The sequence below is a fragment of the Schistocerca nitens genome, chromosome 5 (genome assembly GCF_023898315.1).
Source record: "Schistocerca nitens isolate TAMUIC-IGC-003100 chromosome 5, iqSchNite1.1, whole genome shotgun sequence".
NCBI classification, from domain to species: Eukaryota; Metazoa; Arthropoda; class Insecta; order Orthoptera; family Acrididae; genus Schistocerca; species Schistocerca nitens.
Window position 1 is genome coordinate 195,684,666 of NC_064618.1, and position 15,467 is coordinate 195,700,132.

Below are 15,467 nucleotides of genomic sequence, written 5' to 3' on the forward strand. Positions count from 1 at the left end.
AATTGTTTACGTGGACTTTGTTTACGTCTAAGTAGACGGATTTTCAAAACTCGTGATGTCGGAGACCCTAGTCCTCCACGAGCCTCGGTCGACTGTGACGCACGGGGTACTCCTTCATAGGTGGACTGCAGATAAAGTTCATAATAAGAGGAGCGCTGAGTAAGTAATGCGAAACTTTTTCTCTCGGTCAGTATCACTTGTTGTAGGACGGTGTGGCATATTCTCGATTCGGCTTCTGTAGTTTCATGAAGTTCCGATAAGTGGCGGCAGTCACGTAGGCTTCAAAATGGCGTCTGTAACGAGGTGCGATCCAAGCAGAGAGATGTCATTGAGTTTCCTTTGGTGGAAAGCCAGAGCATCTCAGATATTCAAAGGCACATGCAGAATGTCTAAGGAAACCTGGCAGCGAATAAAAGCAAGAAGAGTTGTTTTTAGAGGCATCTATCAACATGCGAAGAAGGTCGCGCAAACCGGCGATCTCCCGCGTGCTGGCTGGCCGCATACAGCTGTAACTCCTGCAAAGTCGAAACACGCCAGCTCTTTCGTTCGGGGGGATCGGCTGACCGCAATCAGACATCTCGCTACACAACTGGACGTCTCTGTTGGTAGTGCTGACCCACTCCTCTATCAGCTGACGTACTTAAAGATGTGTGCGTGATGGGTTCCTCGCCACATTACAGAAGACCATAACGAGCAACCAAGGACCATGCTGCCGAGTTGCTTGCGCGTTACGAGGTTAATCGGGACAATTTTTTATCAAACATCGTCACAGGCGATGAAACATGGGTTCATTGCTTGGAACTGGAAACAAAACGGCAATCTATGGAATGGCGCCGCACGACCTCTACTCCGAAGGAAAAGTTCATAGCCGCAACCTCAGTCGGTCTTCTGGGACTCTGAAGGGATTATTCTGTGTGATGTCCTGTCTCATGGTGCAACGATCATCTCTGGAGAGTGCGGTGCTATACTCATAAAACTGAAGAATTGACTTCAGCGCGTTCGTCGCCACAAAGATGCAAACGAATTGCTCCTCCTCCACGACAACGCAAGCAAAAATTCGGTAGGTTGTGGCATCTTCTTATGGGACCAAACTGCTGAGGTCATCAGTCCCTAGACTTACACACTACTCAATCTAACTTAAAGTAACTTACGCTAATGACAACATACACACCCTTGCCCGGCGGATGACTCGAACCTCCGACGGGGTGAAGCAGCGCGAACCTGGTAAGGTGCCCGAGACCACGCAGCTAGCACGCGTGGCAAACAATGCAAGGCGTCACTAAGTCTGTGTACCCGAGAGGAGCTCACAGAACGTCGTTGGACTGGTCTTCCTCACCCACTCTGTAGCCAGTTTTTCGCACCTTCCGACCTCTCATCTGTTTGCCCCAGTGAAGGATGCATCATGCTTTCAGTTGGAAGCTGTAAGTGGACGATGGGTGGGTTATTGAAGCAACAAGACGTTGGTTCCGACGTCGACGAACAGAGTCGTATCATGCAGGCATAACAGTCCCCCAAATGAGGTGGCGTAAGGCCGTTGTATTGAACAGAGATTATGCTGAAAAATTAAATTTTGTTTTCAAAGGACCTTGGAATATATTGATGTCGTAAATACAATGAACCGACTTTCAGGGGAAAAAAACTGTTGCAAAACTTACTGAAGTCCTTCGTATCATCTTTTGCCATGCTAACGTATAGGAAAATACTACATAAAATATCTCTTGTGCTGCGGAATAAATTGTGGAAAGAGACAACGGAAGGAAACCATTGTTTAATGTATCATTGACCAGTAAGTCAATGTGGAAAGAGCCCAGTGAAATATAGGATAAGGATAGCAGGAGGAACCATACCGGCATTCACCATACTCTTGATCACCAGACGGGGATTCGAATACCACTCCTTTTGTACGATAGGCCTGTGGCTCAACCATTGTGCCAGTCTCGCTTGGTAAGAGAAAAATAGTTCCTATTATATCATTTCATTACTGAGAGTGACCTATTCATCAGGACGGTTTGCGCCTTTGGCTGATTGGTTTCTGTAAGCTACTAAAGTGTGACAAAAGAATATATTGAAGCCCTTATAATGGTGCGTCAATGCTTGTTGAAAGCAATTTGATGTTTGAAGGGAAAGTCCATCAAGGGCTTGAGACACATGTTTTACTAGTATTCCACCAGTGACAGAATTTGCGGCACTTACTGTAAGAATGAGGCGAAGAAAACAAAAAAGGCTCTGAGCACTATGGGACTTAACTTCTGAGGTCATCAGACCCCTAGAACTTAGAACTACTTAAACCTAACTAACCTAGGGACACACACACATCCATGTCCGAGGCAGGATTCGAGCCTGCGACCATAGCGGTCGCGCGGTTCCAGACTGTAGCGCCTATAACCGCTCGGCCACCCCGGCCGGCTCGAAGAAAACAATTGCGTAATTATTCAAGTGGTAAAATGTGAATTAATTGGCGATTATTGTTGATTACAATACTGATTCTACCTTAAGACGACAATGTGGCAGTGGTAGCCGATGTGTTTCACGGAATGGGGGTATACTGTGGAATAAATTCTGTTTTTACCAAAATGTTGGATCTGCGGAAGATGAGAAACCTTATCAGATTGGAATAGGGTACTTTTAACCCTAAATGTCATTTATTTTGGCTAAAAATATTTCATAGAAAATGAAAACGCTAGCCTTAAACTTAAAAAACCTCACACTCGAATTACAAAGGACTGTCAAAAACATTTTCCCTAAATTTCAACTTCTAGTGGACTGTATTTCATTTCCTCGTTTAATTTGCTCTCAGTATGATCCTTTTATTATTACTTTGTCGACTGGTTTATGTTCAGTAATTCACAAGTAATCCCAGAATATTCAAATTCGTTTATCATTGCGTAGCATGTCGTCAGTGAATTCATACGTACGAGTACCCTTATTTTAGCTTTCAGCTTGTGGCACGCTGTTGGCGGATGGAACATTTGCTCGTTTCATTTTGGTTTAATCACTGTGTATCGCTTTGCATACGAGCGTTACGCACATTGGAAAACGCAGGATGGCCAGCTGAAAGCGTACGGCTGAAAGCGTATTCCAAAATGAAGTGTCACAAGCGCTTGATTAGTGTATGTGTAGAAACTGTCGATGACAACAGTGCATAATGGCTTAAAAGGTAATTACATTATTTTCAAGAGAACATTTTATTGCAAAGGTACAAATTAGAGAGATGTAAGTCACAGATAATACTTTCTATTTCTCAACCCTCCACTTTGACCAGGTCGATAGGAATGACGATCTGTATGGGCCGGTTGGTTGAGTTAGCTCTGGAGTGTGGTATTTGTTTACATCAGTCTTGTGGTAATTCTTCGTTACGGGCTCGCTGGCGCATGTGTCCTGGACGTACGTCTTCTTGTAGGAGAAACTACGTTTCTGTCTCTTGAAACAGTGGAGATCTCCGTCTGTCGAACATCGTGGCAAGTAGTACTCATTTCTCATTGCTTACCTACGTTCTTGGCTAGTTCCTGTTTATGCTGGTACACCTTTTTCAAGACTGTAGTCGTCACATATGCTGGTCGAGTCGAATACGTGGTATGTAATCTCAAACAAGGAATGGAAATTTGTGGTAAGGACTATGGGACCAAACTGCTGAGGTCATCGGTCCATAGTCTTACACACTACTTAATCTAACTTGAACTAACTTACGCTAAGGACAACACATACACCAATTCCCGAGGGAGGATTCGATCCTCCGACGGGGGGAAGGCGCGAGAAACGTGACAAGGCCCCTGAGACTTCATGGTTACCCCGCGTGGTTCCAACAAGGTAATGAACCAGAGTTAAGATATCGTAAGTGATCCTACTGCCCTGCGAACGGCGTTGACAGTTGTTTACAGCATCAGTGCTAACAGGAGTAGTAATAAGAGAGTCTTGCGTGATCTGAACTCGTCTCCGGTTATTTTCAGAGGCAGATTTTAACGATATCGTTCTCTCCCACTGTACTTCCCGCTATACTGCCAGATTAGAAAGGAATTTTTATGTCTGAGTAGTGTCGGAATATGTTTATTGTTGCGTGGCCGAACATCAGAACTGAGAGTCCACAAATTAAAACCTGTCTTTATTTACATCACTCATGCCACTAGTTTGAAGAGGCCCGCCACGAATTCCTCTCCTTTGTCAATCTCTTCATCTCAGAGTATCACTTGCAGGGATCACTTGCAGCCAAGTTCCTCAGTCAATTATTTGTTGGATATATTCCACTCACCTTCTTGTACTACACATTTTACCTGCTAGTGAAGTACAATGGACACCTTGTTGTCTTAATACGTGTCCTATAATCCTGCCATTTCTTCTTGTCAGTGTTTTTCACATATTTCTTTTTTCGCCGATTCTGCAGGGAACCTCGTCGTATTCTTATCAGTTCACCTAATTTCCGTTGTTCACAAAAGTTTGTTCCTTCAAGATAACTTAGCGAAATAAAGCAGCAATGATATCGTGTTCGGGAAGACGGCGGTACATATTCTCGCCCAGACTTCTAAATTTAGTTTCTCCGTGTACAGTTGAAGGCATGTGCCAGGATGACTCCCTTAGAAGGGCACAGCTGATTCCCCTCACCATCTTTGGGCAAGAAGAATTGCTGGTCTGTCTCTAAAGACCTCATCATCGACGGAATTTTATACCCTAAATTTCTTTCTTTTTCTTGCAAGAGAATTAAATTCGCTGGCCTTAGAACATAACCATTGTTACAGTTTGGAATAATGGTTAATGAAGCGCTGCTTACATTTGTTGATGTACTCATGACCTGGTAGATGTTAAGATTCTTGGCAACATTAAATGTTACTTGAAATTAATTGGATATAATATGTAGAAATATTTATCAGAGAATCGTTAAGAAAATAACTTTTGAGACAATTTTAACACCAATAGGATACTTTTGATGGTGACGCACTCTACGCGAAGTGTTGAGATGATGACAATACACGATGGAATTATATTTCTGAACTGTAGCTGACTCAGAGACTGTGTTGCTGGGAATTTCCCTATGAACACCTTACTGTCAACAGTGGAATGTGGGTACCGTGATGAAGAAATTGTCAGTCACTATACTCATCTGCCTCCTTGTTCAATACGCGATGGGAGTGAGCTACTGACACACGGCGTTAGTAATTGATTGGAAAACAACTGAACGTTTCTCAGAGTGTAACGCCGCACATTGTAATATTTAATACAATGTGTACTATGTCTGAAGAAGAATTAGCATATAGTGCTGGTGGAGCACATGCTTGTCAGGTTCTGTTCAGTGTATAGGTGCAGATCGCTCCAAGCAATTACACTTGTCTTCAGTCGAAGTTTCCTGGTTTTGTAACCACGTCGTCATATTCGTGTACAGATCAACATGTCGGCTTCTATTAGGTGTGGCCTTGATTAGGGTGATGTACTCGTATTTATTGCACTTGACAAGGGCCACAGAAGCCTTCTTCGGCATATCAAAAGTGGTGTTTTTCCAGTCTTCCACTAAAATATTACATTGTCAGACTGTGTTCCTTACAGTAGCGTAAGAGACAGTATTGTACGTTGGAACACGTTTCAGACCTTTGCCTCTAGCCAGTCCTGTGGTGAAATTTTAATACATTTCTTTACTACGATTTGAAATGGTGCCAGTTGACTTTATGTACGCTGCAGTCTTTCTCCGTTATCATACCATTCAAATTTGGATGTGTTGCAACCAAGATAATCTTGTCATGGCTGTATTTTAGCCCCTGCGTTACGTTATTACCCAACTACGCACCAGTACTCAGCAAGTGGATAAAATTTAGAAAAAATACTATCGAAATTTAGAAAAAATACTATCGAAATTTAGAAAAAATACTATCGAAATTTAGAAGAAATACTATCGAAAACGAGTTATAAGTTAAAAATACTTTGAAGCTCAATTTCTTGGAAACAAATATAAATTTCCAATTTCTAGGCAGGAAAAATTGTTAGACATTAAATAAACTCAGTTCATTTGCTAATAACACGTGTTCGACGGCAGAGGTCGTTGTTCCGTTCCAAGGCACAGGACCGCGCACGACCGACGAAATACAGCTTAGACCTTCACACGATTAAGTAACTGATTTTAAAAAATATACATAATTTTACACACCATATAATTCTGTAACTCAAGAATTTACAGTAACCTTCAAATCAATTTAATATATGTCACTTACATATGTAAAACTCGTACTATTTATAAATACTGCAAAAAACACAACTTCATGTCTCACAACAACAGAAACATTAGAAAATGCCTGAATCTGCTTATGGTGGTTTATACTGCCCATTCCTTCATATGTCTCCAAAATCAGTCACGAGATTGAAACACTGTCCAAGATACACCATGTCTTCTCAGGTAAACTGTCCTCCAGGTTCAAAACTGTGCCACACACCAAGTTTGGCCCAGTAGTTACATCCACTATGCCGGTAATCATGGTGATCTTGCATCTTCCGTTGCTAGAAATACATACTTCTTGGAAGGACATAACTGTATTACTTGTTTATCGATTGCCCGTTGTGACACACGCACTATGTCACTCCTACGGAACAAACTATGTCCATAACACGTACGGGCGAATAAAACGAGTAAGAAGGTGACTGTAAGGCGTCCGTCTGAACTACGAGGACGCGAGATGTGTCCCAGCCCTCTTACCCTCACTGGCCAGGTTCACAAATTCAAACCGTGATATGAAACTTTTGCCTACAGTTACTTCCTATTTTTCTACGCCTGTTGCTTCAGCACCGGAAAATTACCTGAAACATCAGATGACACAAGCGCTACAATAATGGGGTCTGCCAAATTCTCACGAATGTATACAAGATGTAAATTTTAAGTTGACAAACGAGAATAACTCGAGAAATAAGCTTCATACGAAAATATGTATAGAATACGCAGTTGATTATTTTCGAGGGTGACATCTGCTGGTGCTAAAATCATCCCACCACCCGAGCCCCATGGGGGTTGCGTGGGAGGCAACTTTAAAATTTCAAATAGGAACCCCCATTTATTGTTTCAGAATCAGATTATACATGAAAAACGTCGTACATTTTGTCTTAAAAACTTGTTTTCAATCTTGGTAGTTGGCGTTGTAATTCAAGAAAATCTATGTTCTTATTTTCGCGTGGGAAATGGTTACGGATAAATGAATATAACTAATTTACTTCTTAAATTTGATTCGATAAAAATAAATGTCTCCCTCTTTTCCCACATGGTGAGGTTCGAGAGAGAAGAATTAGAATTTTACAAATGTTGACCCAAATATTAATTTTTCCGCAGATTCGGATAAGTTTGTTTCGTGGTCGTGAGGCCGCACAAGCTTTAATGGGGAGAGAGGGAGAGTTTTAGTTTTAGCGAATCAAATTTTAAGAAATAAATAAGTGTTTTTTATTCATCCGTAACCATTTTAGAAAAATTGGTTCAAATGGCTCTGAGCACTATGGGACTCAACTGCTGTGGTCATGAGTCCCCTAGAACTTAGAACTACGTAAACCTAACTAACCTAAGGACATCACACACATTCATGCCCGAGGCAGGATTCGAACCTGCGACCGTAGCAGTCGCACGGTTCCGGACCGCGCGCCTAGAACCGCGAGACCACCGCAGCCGGCTAACCATTTTAAAACACAAAAATGAGGACATGGATTTTCTTGAATTATAGCGCCAACTACCAAGAATCAAAAGAAATGTTTAAGACAAAATGTGCGTACTTTTTATGTAGAATCTGATTCTGCAATAAAAATGGGGGTTCCCATTTGAAATTTTAAAGCTGCCCCCTGCCCCACCCTCAGGGGGCTTTGGTGGCGGGCTAATTTTAGCACCAGCAGCTGTCCCGCTCGAAAATAATCAACGTTGGATTCTACACATTTTTTCGTGTAAAGCTTATTTTTCGAGTTATTCTCGTTTGTCAACTTAAAATTTACACCCTGTATATTTACATTCAACATTCAAGCAATTAGGTACAAATATATGGTTGATATGTACTGTAATCACACTCGGCAGTAGAGATACAGGATATTGACGAAGTCTCATTAACTCAGTTGTCTATCCTGTACGACAATTTTTTATTGAATTCATACCATAGGAGTTCATTTTTAGTGACACTTGCACGCTTGTGACAGCACCATACAGATGCAGTATGAGTGACAAACAGTTACAGCATTCGTTGACAAGCGTCTTGCCTAGAATTTCCACTGTATAACTCAAGCAGTGGAAGCACATATTTGCCGATTGAATTATCTATGATGTAAAACATTTTCGCGCTTGGTAAAAAGTGTTTACAATACCGACCTACTGGAAGCGCTGCATCCTGTTTGCAGACAAACAGGGAACCAGAATATTTGTGAAGGGGGGCAGTCGCCTCTTCACCGCTGCCGTTCCCGTTAGCCTTTCAGCCATTTAAAGCGCGGCGGTCAATGCAATTGGCGGCGGTAATCGCCGGCAAGGGCCGGCGGCGCTGGAAGCGTGCGTCGAGTATGCAACGGGTAGGCCGCCCGTGCTACAGCGCTGCCTGGTGGGTGGCAGGCACAAAGGCGCGCCCGCCGGCGCTGGAGGCGGCGTGATGGATGAAGCGGCGCAGTGCAGCGACGGCCTCCCGTCCCGGCCGCCTCCGATGCCGCCCCCATGCCCCTCCGTCCCCATCGCTGTTTTCTTCGGCGCGTGGCTGGTAGCAACGCTTCGCCATTAGCCGGGCGGCGCGGGCATAAAGGACAGCTGGCCGTGCCCCGGGGACACGGCGAAGGGCGCACACGGGTCGCCAAGCCCCTCCGCCCCGCACTGCAAAAACGGCGGCTAATTAATGCACGAGCAGCCGGCAGCCGGAAGAAGGAGGCGCCGACCCCTTCTTGCCGCCTCCGGGGACTTGGCCCTCGCGTCCAGGCGCCCTGGGCTTGTTTCTTTGTGTCCAGGCAGCACGTTGTGTAGAATTCTCTGACAGCCTGACTGTCACAATACGTTTGTGGTAACTAGCAACCTTCTTCCGCAGAGTACTGCCAAATGAGGAAAGTTGATAAATCTGCATGGGTAAGATCAAACACAACAATACACTTCTCCTCTCTGTCGATCGCTGTCGTCTCAGCCAAATTAGAAATTCCGGGGCGTGTCACGTATATTCAAGTCTTTTAAAAACGAAGTAAATAATAGTAGGCTTACAATCCTGTGTTTACATTATTAGAGGGAGAAGAAAAGACAATTTTCGTAGTTACAGCGTAACCGGTCATAAAGAATGACTATCTGTTTCACTGCCCCATATTAAAGCTTATTTTGTACACAGTCACACTATATTAAGATTTCAAATAATTTGAAGGGGTAAAAAGCCTACTGAGGGCCACCACAAAGTAAAAAATAAAGAAGCTTAGGACCAGATTCAAAAATAAAATATTTTAATAATTTGCACATTAAATATTACAGAGCATTAATAGAAAAACCTTATAGACGGATTCCTAGCATAACAAACATATGTTGTTAAAGAGAAAACTAAAAATTATTTACGATGCATCCTCTCTTATTTAAGATTAAAGTTTAGAAGAGGGAAGTTCGTACAACCCACACGTTTTTTTCTATCTTGGCAACTTTGTTGCTGCCACTGCACCATTGGCAGCCATACAAGAAGAGTGGTAGAGTGTCCCATACCATCACAACACTATGCGCTGATGAAGGTTAAATCATATCTTCAAAAATTTAGTAATAGCTACAATGTGGAAAATAATCTTTTTCGGTCAATAGTCCTGGGAGTTTTAAACGATTGGCGATCAGTAGTTGTTCTAGACAGAGCTTCTCGTAAAGCACTGAAGGCCCGATGGATGTCGTCCGACCGCCTTGTCATCCTCTGCCATTCGGCGCCATGCGGATACGGCACGGAGGCCATACAGTCAGCACACCACTCTCCCACTTACCAGAATGTGAAACCGCTAGTACTAATTCAAGCAGCTTCTCAGTTAATGTCACGAGGCTGCATCTCGTACCAGTCCTCCAAAGAGGGAAAAATTTGCGACAGTACCAGGAATCGAACGTGGGTCCTCCGCATGTTAGCCATCTACGCTGACCTCACAGCTATGGAGGATGACTTCTAGCACTTTAGTATTTATCAGCCCCTTTCATAAACCAAATGTTACTGCCCGAAACTTGATTTTCAGACAGTAAAACACAGACTACAAATTTAAAAGACGTGCGGATCTCTACCTATTTCTAAACGTGTACACTTTTGGTAAATACTGTACAGCAATGGAAAAGGTTACAGTATCAAGCACCTTCCCATTCTTACCCTACTTTGCCAAGACGTTTATAACATACTAAGAAGTAAATGATTAAACTCTCATTCCATTAACAACTGACGTCTGTTCTAAACACCTTTTGAGGACTAATCTGACACGGTCACGGTTTTCCAGTCATCCAGGGTCCAAGCGATATAATCACGATGTAATGTCCCCACAGCAAATACCCTCTACCACGCACCAATTAATCGTTCAATCAAACCATCCACATTCATTCACTTTGGAAAAGTTATCTGATCCGATTTTCTCGTAATATATGCGGCGACGGCTCGTCGACGCCAAAGTATTTTCTAGTGCATTTATTCTTTGAAATAACAGAGACGCATATATGCATTCTCCATGGTTGTTAGAGTGGTAACTAGGACAGCTTCTAGAGTATCTGTTGAGGGATTGACGTGTTTCTGAGAGATACATATTCTGCTTTTCTTCTCGTTAAAGGGAGCCAATTAACATTTGTGCCGCTAGTGGTTTGTTTTGAAGAGATAGAGATTGTAAAAGGAAAATAATTAAGGCGTGGAATCACCGGAGATATGGACATGTAATGGAGATGGATTTAATACACGATTTCCTCCATAAATAAGGTTTGTGACTTTTTTGTTCTGGAGTGAATGAATGAATGAGTTTTTTCTGAATCATTTGTTGATCACGTTGGCCCTGTAATTAGTGGGGAAGTTTCAGCTGTGTCGAAGAGAGCCTGCAATCACTGAGTCTGTGTCAAATCGTCCAAAAAGGCTTCGCACACATCTGGAATTCGCAATCTTTCGTAAAAGGAACAAATTGACCAAACGATTGATTCTCCCGACTGACTGCAGTGTTTAACAGTAATAATAAATGTGAAGATCTCTTACAGCAAGCCAGCCGCTGATTACCAAGACGAAGGACTCCACCAAAGATTCTATTTGGCTGATTCTTTTTATCACTATACACGTAACGAAATCTTATATTAAAAACTATTCATAGATAAAGGAGAGAAAGAGAGAGAGCGAATGAAAATAGCGATGACACTAATAATCCTCCATCAGTCTAATTTTTCGCCTGTCTTACCACAGATCAGCCAAGAACTGGGAGGCCTTACTTTACTGTATAGACTTATGTGTGAAGGTGAAGGGATCTTAAAGACAACAGATACACGTCTATACAGACAAGACATTACACAGAGATAGCGGCTAGCTGCATTGATCATCTATTCTTAGATTAAAGAGACGGCAACTTATTATCCGAACATTAAAGTGTTAAAACGAGCCCAGAAGAGACGTTACAGGCGATGTCGTTCTGTTGGCAAACGCACTCGCGTCTGTCACCTGCTGCTATAGCCAGTTAACGTCAAATTTCGCCGCACTGTCCTAATGGACACGTTCGTCGTACTTTTTTCAATGATTCCTGTGGTTATTTCAAGCAAACGACGCTGCCCTCCGTTCTTATGTGAAGGTCGTCGACCACTGGGTTGTCTGCGGTGACAGGTAATGCCTGAAATTTAGTATTCTCGGCACACTCTTTGTACTGTGGAACTCGTAATGCTGCATATCCCAACGGTTTACTGCCTGAGATATACCATGCGTCTAGCTGCAACTACCATTCCGCGGTCAAGTTCTTTTAATTTCTCCCGTGTGGCCATAATCACTGGCCGGCCGGAGTGGCCGAGTGGTTCTAGGCGCTACAGACTGGAACCGCGGGACCGCTACGGTAGCAGGTTCGAATCCTGCCTCGGGCATGGATGTTTGTGATGTCCTTAGGTTACATAGGTTTAAGTAGTTCTAAGTTCTAGGGGACCGATGACCTCAGCTGTTAAGTCCCATAGTGCTCAGAGCCATTTGAACCATTTGAACCACAATCGAGTCGGAAACTTTTTCAGTTAATGATCTGAATATGACTAACAACCCCGTTTTTCCGACGTACCAGACTGTGGAGCCGCTAGTTATAATTCAAGTAACTTCTCGGTTGATGTCACGAGGCTACATCTCGCTCCAGTACTCCAAACAATGAAAAATCCTTGGCAGTACCGGCAACCTGCCGCCATATGAATAGGTGCCTATAGCTGTACCATAAGACAACGTGAAACTTGTGCAAAGCATGATTAATCTGATGATTATGTATAAATCGGAAAGCGTGCTTAAAAAAAGTACTCACCATACAACCTGTTGCTTCCATATATTTTTATAGCGTCCACAATAGCACTAATACAACCTTCCAATCATGTAAATGTGGGCGCATTCCTCTTGCGTGACTTAACACAAAAGACAAGTACACACATCAAAAAAAGTTTTGCATCACCCGAGTTCCTGGAACTACTGAAGATAGACGTTGACTGCGGATATTGTAACACACACACACACATACACACACACACAGTCCCTTTGACTGTTCAGAGATGTCTCTAAATCCATCCAAAGAAGTAAACAACCATACATGAGCAGCGCCTATTAGACGGAGGGGGTTCGACAGCCGACCAGTTGCAGTCACTCCACCAGGAAGTTGGTACACTGCTCGTGTTCTGCAGTTCCACCATGTCTAGACGGTCAGTACCGCAGTTCGATAGCGTCCGCATTGTTACTTTGTGCCATGAAGGGCTCTCAACAAGGGAAGTGTCCAGACGTCTCGGAGTGAACCAAAGCGATGTTCTTCGGACATTGAGAAGGTACACAGAGACAGTAATTATCGATGACATGCCTCGCTCAGGCCGCCCAAGGGCTATTACTGCAGTGGATGGCCGGCAGTTGTGGACGAGCGGTTCTAGGCGCTTCAGTCCGGAACCGCGCTGCTTCTACAGTCGCAGGTTCGAATCCTGCCTCGGGCATGGATGTGTGTGGTGTAGTTACGTTAGGTTTAAGTATTTCTAAGTCTAGGGGACTGATGACCTCAGATGTTATGTCCTATAATGCTCAGAGTCATTTGATTTGCCGTGGATGACCGCTACCTACGGATTAGGGCTCGGAGCAACGCGACCATATTGAGTAATGCTTTTCGTGCAGCCACAGGACGTCGTGTTACGGCTCAATCTGTGCGCAATAGGCTGCATGATGCGCAACTTCACTCTCGACGTCCGTGGTGATGTCTATCTTTGCAACCACGACACCTTGTAGCGTGGTAGAGATGGGCCCAACAACATGGTGAATGGACCACTCAAGATTGGTATCACGTTCTGTTCACCGATGAGTATCGAATATGCCTTCAGTCATACGATTGTAGGAGACGTGTTTGAAGGCATCCGGTGAGGCTGAACGCCTTACACACACTGTCCAGCGAGTGCAGAAAGAGCAATGTGGAGTTTCAATGCTGCTCTGGGTTGGTATTACGTGGGGCTGACGTACGCCGCTGGTGGTCATGGAAGGCACCGTACCTGCTGTATGTTACTTGAATGCCATCCTCCGACCGATAGTGCAACCATATCGGTGGCATATTGACGAGGCATTCGTCTTTATTGACGACAATTCGCGTCCCCATCGTGCACAGATCGTGAATGAATTCTTTCAGGATTAAGACATCGCTTTACTAGAGTGGCCAGCACGTTCTCCAGACATGAACCGTATTGAATATGCCTGAAATAGATTGAAAAGGGCTGTTTATGGACGTCGTGACCCACCAACCACTCTGAGGCATCTACGCCGAATCGACGTTGAGGAGTGGGACAATCTGGACCAACAATGCCTTGATAAACTTGTGGATAGTACGCCACGACGAATGCAAGGATTCATTAGTGTAAGAGGACGTGCTACTGGGTATTAGAGGTACTGGTGTGTGCAGCAAACTGGAGTACCACCCCTGAAAGTCTCGCTGTATGATGGTACAACATGGAATGTGTGGTTTTCATGAGCAATAAAAAGGACGGAAATTATATTTATGTTGATCTCTCTATCCCAGTTTTCTGTACCGATTCCGGAACTCTCAGAACCGAGATGATGCAAAACCTTTTTTATGTGTGTACCTTCAGGAAATACTTCCCAACACTTCAGTTAATATTCGGTGCTAAGAAATTCTTTTTTTTCTGAAATGTACTTCCTACATTTCCTGTTTACATTTTGTATCCTCTCTGCTTCGGCCATCATCAGTTATTTTGTTGACCTAACAGCAAAACCCATCTGCTACTCTTCAATATGCCATTTCGTACTCATATTCCCTCAGCATCACGTGTTTTAATTCGACTACATTCCTTTACTCTTGCATTACTTTTGTTGATATGCGTCTAATAGCCTCTTTTCGGTTCAACTGATCTTCCATGTCCTTTGCCGTATGCGACAGAATTACGACCACAATGTCATCGGCCACCATCAAAGAATTTATGTATTCTCCTTGAACTGTAATTCCATTTCCCAAGTTCTTCTGGGTTTCCTTCAGCGCGTACGATGTACAAACTGAATAAAGTACTGTAAAGGCTACAACACTGCCTCACTTCCTTTTTTAGCTTCTTCCCTTACATATCCTTCGACAACTACAGTCAGGTTTCCATACTAGGGATGAGAGAGGAGGAAGATTAACTGAGTTCTGTAATAAATTTCAGCTTTTAATAGCGAATCATTTTTTCAAGAATCGCAAGAGGAAAAGGTATACATGAAAAAGGCCCAGAGATATGGGAAGATTTCAGTTAAATTACATCATAGACAGAGATTTCGAAATCAGGTACTGGATTGTGAGGTATACCTAGAAGCAGACGCAGACTAGGAGCACAATGTAGTAGTGATGAAAACTATGCTGAAGTTTAAGACATTAGTCAGGAGGGATCATGAGGCAAAGAAGAGGGATACGGAAATACTCAGGGATGAAGAGATATTCTCTAAGTTCTCTAAGACTACAGATAATGCAATAAGGAATAGTTCAGTAGGCAGTGCAGTTGAAGAGGAATGGACATCTCTAAAAAGGGCAATCACCGAAGTTGGAAAGAAAAACAAAGGTACAAAGAAGGTTACTGTGAAGGAACCACGGGTAACGGAGGTAATGCATGAGCTTATCGATGAAAGAAAGAAGTACAAAAATGTTTAGGGAAATTCAGGAATATAGAAATACAAGTCAGTTAGAAATGAAATAAACAGGAAGTACATGTAAGCTAAGATCAAATATCTACATGAAAAATGTGAAGATATCGAAAAAGAAATTATTGACCGAAGGACCCACTCAGAATATAGGAAAGTCCAAACAACCATCTGTATAATTAAAGCAAGGGTGGTATCATTAAGAGAGCAACGTGA